Genomic DNA, 6,082 nt, shown 5'->3' with positions numbered 1-6,082 from the left:
TCGATTTTCATGAATATCACTCATGCACTTTCATGTGCAAAACAGTCTTAACAGACTGATAGGTTTGAGGGTAGTACTCCTGAGGGGGAGCTATCTAAATCCTCTCCAATTCAATTGGAGGTTCCTCAAGAAAGAACAACTCCCCTCATAACTCTAGCAAAAGTTGCCTTAGCAGTAAAAGCTAAAAGTACAATTGCCCATGATCCTGTCATAAGAAAGGAAAGCTTAGCACATTTAAGTGCCAGTGTGTTGCAAGATACACAAGGGGTTGAGGCTGGTGCACATGACAGTAACCCAGTCAAATCCCCTCCAATTCAATTGGAGGTTCCCACTACAAGTGGAGAACAACACACTGTCACAATCATAAAGCAATCTGTGAGTCAAACTGTGACCCCAGTCACAGATGCTTATGCACTCACTATTCTAATGAAATGAGTATGATTAGCCCTATATGGCTTTCCCCTAATCATATGATCACATATTAACTCTTCTCAACCTCCTCTTATTTCTATAGGACAAACAACAATTGAGCCTTTCATGTGAGAATGTGAGAAAAGATTGAGAGAATCACATAAAATAAGAGAGGCATGATCCTTCCTGGCAAAATGAGAGGTAGATGAGTGTCTGGATTTAGCAATCCTTGTGAGGTTACTCTGACTCCTAAAAGTCATGAGGATAGTGCAGTGAGAAGTAGTGAGACTACTTATTCAAAAGAACAGAGAGCTTAGGAATTTACTATTCTATTCTACTTGATAAATTCATCACTACAGACTTCACTAAAACTTGTAACTGCTGATAGTGTTCTAAATGAAGATTGACAAAAGCTTGAACAATGTGCATCTAGCTGGATCTTTCTTCCTTAAGATAATGTCAAAAGGGGGAGAATATATCTAAATGCAAATATATCTAAATGCAACTCACAAAAGAAGATCAAATGGGAAAATTGGGTTCTTGGGTTCTGCATTTAGATAAAGTTTTGACATCATCAATCAGAACTTGTGCATAATTTCATAATGAACAAGTTGGGGGAGATTGTAATATATAAAAGATGATGTCAAAGATTACTAGAGCTAACAATGTCATTAGAATCTATGATCTGAGTGGAAGATTAATGTATAGTTATTTTCAGTAATCAATTAAGCTTGGGGTCAACCCTAAGTTAGTTGTATTGTTATCTAAATTTATATTATGTACTTGTAACACTTAAAGTCTGTAAAAATGTAAAAGAGCAGATTGGAGTCTTTTTCCTAAAACAGTATCAAGCCTAAGGATTCTATCTGGAAGAAGATCAAGAAGATCATGCCTCCGAAGAATTTTGAAGAAACTTGGAGTTGAATAAATCTGTTTGGAGAAAAATGTTCTAAGTCAAGATCTCTACAAGTCACAAATTTAATGTTATAGAGAAGTCATTCGAGAACTCCAGAATGACTTATCGAGAAGTCATTCAAACTCCAGAGAGTACCGACGGATAAGAAATATCTACTCGACGAATGAGCTATATATCCATTTAATGGATGAATAACATCTACTCGACAGATGAGCAATATCTACTCGACGGATAAGCTATACATCTACTCGACGGATGAGTAATATCTACTCAACGGATAAACAATATCCACTGGGAGTAGAGAAGTCAGGAAAGCTACTCGAGAACTCAAAAAGATATCGACAAGTCATTCTTTCACTAGAGAACTCAGAGTTATCGACAAGTCTATGTCCATTCGAGTACTCAGAGATATCTACAAGTCAAGTGAAGTTATGACGACTAGAGATCTCAATGAGCTGAAAACCTCTACAAGCCAAACTCATTATGGAGTACTAGAGATCTCGATAAGCATTTGTACTTATCGAGATATCAAGTTTTCAAATGAATCAAACTGGAGATCTCGAAGTACAGTCTCAAAGTACAGAATTGCAGATTAGTTTAATATCCAAGATAAACAATCAACAAACAATCCAACAGCTGGATTGACAAGTCTACAAAAAGCAGCTTGAAGTGTGTGAAAGATCAATGGCAAAGATTAACTGACAGAGGAAGATTAAAGTAAACACGGGATACTAAAGATATGTTAAGCCAGAAATGGAAGATTTGCTTTTCTATAAATAAAAATGACAAGTGACAGTTTAGAAAAGCTATTAGCATGTTTATTATCTACTATGTAAACAAGCAGTTAACTGAGCTATAAAATTAACACTGGTCCTCTAGTTAGATTTAACAATTTAGACCAAATTCTTGTAACACTCTCGAGAAGAAGCTGAGCTCTTTAACTTCGAAGAGCTTAAAATTTTTGTAGCAAAGCATCTTAATTTTTAATACAAAAATTAAGTGAGTTTTGAAGTTTCGTGTTCTTTATTTTATGCAATTTTAATTTCTGCATGAACACTTTTCTATACAAGATTTAATTTACTTTGTTCAACCATTATCTTTCAAGAAAAGTCTAAAATCAGAAAAACACATTCACCCCCCTCCTCTGTGTGTGATTCATTACCTAACATGGCTCAAATCAGCAAGAAGAAGAAAATAATTCAGAATTTTATTCAGGAGAACGGCGCGCCCGCGCTGGTCAAGCACCTGGCCGCACCCAAAGAATAGAAACTCAGCGCGCCTGCGCTGATCAAGCGTGCGGCCGCGCCAGGTCGGAGTAGCAGAATTCTATTTCTATTAGGATTTTGAGAGTTTGAAGCCCTGGTCAATTCTACAGTATATACATACATAAATAAAGACGTTTTGCAAAAGGATAGACGTACAAAAGCTAAGGAAAAAGGAGTAAAGAAGACCGGAGAGCACAATTCAACCAAGGCGAAGAAGATCTAGTTTATTCTTGTGATTCTTTGTTTAAGTTGTAACGTTGGATGCTAGTTTTCTTATTCTTAAACCTTTACTTGTGTTTCGTACTTGGTTTTATTAAGTATAACGACTACGTTTATTATACCATGCTTTCATCGGAACCCACGTTGATGATGAGTCCGATTATGGGCTAATCGTTATCGTGGGGTTCTAGCGGATTTATTTATGGATTTCTTTAGTTAATTTGTTTCGATGCCTTAGGGTGTGGTGATTGTATGATATCCTAGTATTGGTTGTGCTTATTCGTCTTATGAGTGTCGTGAACTTATAAGATAGTGTGTTAATTCTTAATGAAGCGAAAGTGAATTTAAGGATTTAGAACTTGCCATGCTAGCATAGGTTCATGTGTTATTGTTATGCATAATTCGTAGGTAATTTTAACCATCTTACTTTCCCTATGTAATCACGATAGATAACTTGTGCATTAAACCGTTATATTCTCAAATTTTAGAGACATATAGGGTCTCAATATAATTGGTGTCTATTCAGCTTCTATCTCTTTTGTGAATGTCTGGTAGTATGGTACTCGTACAACGAAAGTTGGCGTTTATCAGTTTCTTGTTATCTGATTAGTGTCATCACCATTACATGCTAAGGTTAAGAATGAAAAGGCTATTGAATGAAGTACTTAATGAAGTTAAAATCCCATGTTTGTGTTATATATATTATTCAACTCTATTTACTATCTTTCGTTAATGTTCTTTAGTATAATTCTCAATAAGTATAGTCAAAACTCAATTTGTTATTCGTCTTAGCATTGAATAATAGCCATATCATTGTTGCATAAGTGCATAAATCACAAGGTTAATCTAAAAGAGTTCATGTGGGAACAAACTAGAAATAATTCTATATTACTTGCGAACGCGTATACTTGCGTGAATTTTAGCGTGCATTTAGCGACTAACAAGTTTTTGGCGCCGCTGCCGGGGACTACATTGTTAACTTTTAGTTTATGTGTTTGTCATCAGTGATTGTTAAAGTTCATTGACTCGGACATTACTACTTACCTACTCTTTTTCTTTGTCGTGTTTCAGGTATTCTAGCGAGCGTGTATGCATACGCGTTCGCGGGCTCGTAAGAGAACTCTGGATCAAGCCGAGAAAGAAGCTGTAGTGATTCGAAGGGAAGTTTTTGAGGACGAAGAGAAAGTAGGAGAAGAAGAGAAAGTCGAGGAACCACCTCTAGTAGTAATGGGAGATCAATCAGAAAATCCTAAGGCTCTGATGGACTATTCTCAGCCTAAGATCAATGATATTCAATCAAGCATCATCAGACCAGCCATCTCGGCTAACACTTTTGAGATCAAATCAAGCACGATTCAGATGATACAGAACTCAGTTCAGTTTGGGGGTTCTCCTACAGAAGACCCCAACATGCACATCAGGGATTTCATCGAGATCTGCGACACTTTCAAGTTCAATGGGGTGACTGAAGATGCTATCAAGCTGAGACTCTTCCCATTCTCTCTGAGGGATAAAGCAAAGTGCTGGTTACATTCTCTACCACAAGGGTCTATCATAACATGGGAGGATCTTGCTCAAAAGTTTCTCACGAAATTCTTTCTGATGGCGAAGACTGCTGTAATCAGGAATGCTCTTACTCAGTTTGCTCAGCAAACTGGGGAATCTCTGTGTGAGGCTTGGGATCAATATAAGGAGATGCTAAGGAAGTGCCCACACCATGACATGCTTGATTGGATGATTATAAACTATTTCTATAATGGTTTGGGTGCTCAGTCTAGACCTATGCTCGATGCAGCATCTGGTGGAGCCCTGTGCGCTAAAAGCTATAATGAAGCTTATGAATTGATCGAACTGATGGTTACTAATGAATACTAGAATCCTTCTCAGAGGCTAAATCAGGGCAAGGTAGTAGGAATTCTAGAGTTGGATGCAACAACTGCTATAGCTGCCCAACTTAAAGCATTGACGATGAAAGTGGACTCTTTGGCGAATTATGGAGTTAATCAAATCTCTAGTATTTGTGAGCTTTGTGCAGGAGCGCATGAAATAGAGAAGTGTGCTATTTCTAGCGAATCAGCTCAATTTGTGAGCAACTTTCAGAGATCACAGCAACAAGCTCCAGCCACTTATCATCCAAATAACCGTAATCATCCTAACTTCAGCTGGAGTAACAATCAGAATGCGGTGCAACAATCTTATTATTTATACACAGCAAAGCAGTATAACCCTCCTGGATTTCAGCAATCACAATATGCCCCTAGGCAACAACTTCAACTTCAGCAGCTACCGCAAGCTAATGAAAAATCTGAATTGGAGGAGTTGCCTCCGGAGGAATGTAGTGTTGTACTGCAACAGAAGTTGCCTCTGAAGCTTAAAGATCCTGGAAGCTTCACTATTCCATGCACCATTAGAAAGATGTCATTTGACAAGTGTCTATGTGACTTGGGATCTAGCATCAATCTGATGCCTTTGTCAATCTTCAAGAAGTTGAACTTGCCTGATCCAAAGCTTACTTATATGACTTTGTAGTTGGTCGATCGTTCTATTACATATCAACGAGGTATTGTGGATGATGTCTTGGTCAAGGTGGATAAACTCATCTTCCCTGCTGATTTTGTAATTCTTGATTTCGAGGAGGATAAGAAGATTCCCATAATCTTGGGAAGACCTTTCTTGGCTACTGGCCGAACCTTGATAGATGTGTAGAAGGGTAAGCTCACCATGCGAGTGATGGATCAAGATGTAACTTTAAATGTGTTCAATTCCATGAAGTTCCCTATGGAAAATGAGGAGTGCTTAAAAGTGGAGTTGGGTGATTCTATGGTTACTTCAGAACTTGATCTATTGTTAAGGTCTGATGCCTTAGAGAAGGCCTTGTTGGGGAATTCTGATAGTGAAGATGATGAAGGGGATGAACAGTTGCATTTTCTGAATGTTTCTCCGTGGAAGAGGAAGATTGATATGCCTTTTGAATCTCTAGGAATGGAGGAGTTGAACAAAGAACCTAAGCGCTTCAAGCCATCTATTGAGGAAGCTTCTACTCTTGAGCTTAAGCCTTTACCTGAACATTTGAAGTATGCATTTTTAGGTGATGCATCTACTTTTCCTATTATTATTGCATCTGACCTTTCAGGTAGCGACGAGAAAAAGCTTTTGAGAATTTTTAGAGAATTCAAATCGGCAATTGGTCGGACTATAGCAGATATCAAGGGAATCAGCCCTTCGTATTGCATGCATAAAATTCTGCTAGAGGAAGGAAACAAGCCTATTG

At 37.8% G+C, this 6,082-nt stretch overlaps 1 non-coding gene across 1 annotated transcript; it reads right to left on the bottom strand.

Annotated features, from left to right (window-relative positions):
• Window positions 1–4,428: 4,428 nt before the first annotated feature.
• Window positions 4,429–4,535, bottom strand: LOC141670113 (small nucleolar RNA R71). The gene has a single exon (XR_012554359.1). It is a non-coding gene; the product is annotated as a small nucleolar RNA R71 (small nucleolar RNA).
• Window positions 4,536–6,082: the final 1,547 nt, after the last annotated feature.

This window comes from Apium graveolens, chromosome 6 (genome assembly GCF_009905375.1).
Source record: "Apium graveolens cultivar Ventura chromosome 6, ASM990537v1, whole genome shotgun sequence".
Classification (NCBI taxonomy): Eukaryota; Viridiplantae; Streptophyta; class Magnoliopsida; order Apiales; family Apiaceae; genus Apium; species Apium graveolens.
The sequence above is the reverse complement of the archived record's forward strand: the minus strand, read 5'-3'. Positions and strand labels throughout refer to the sequence as shown.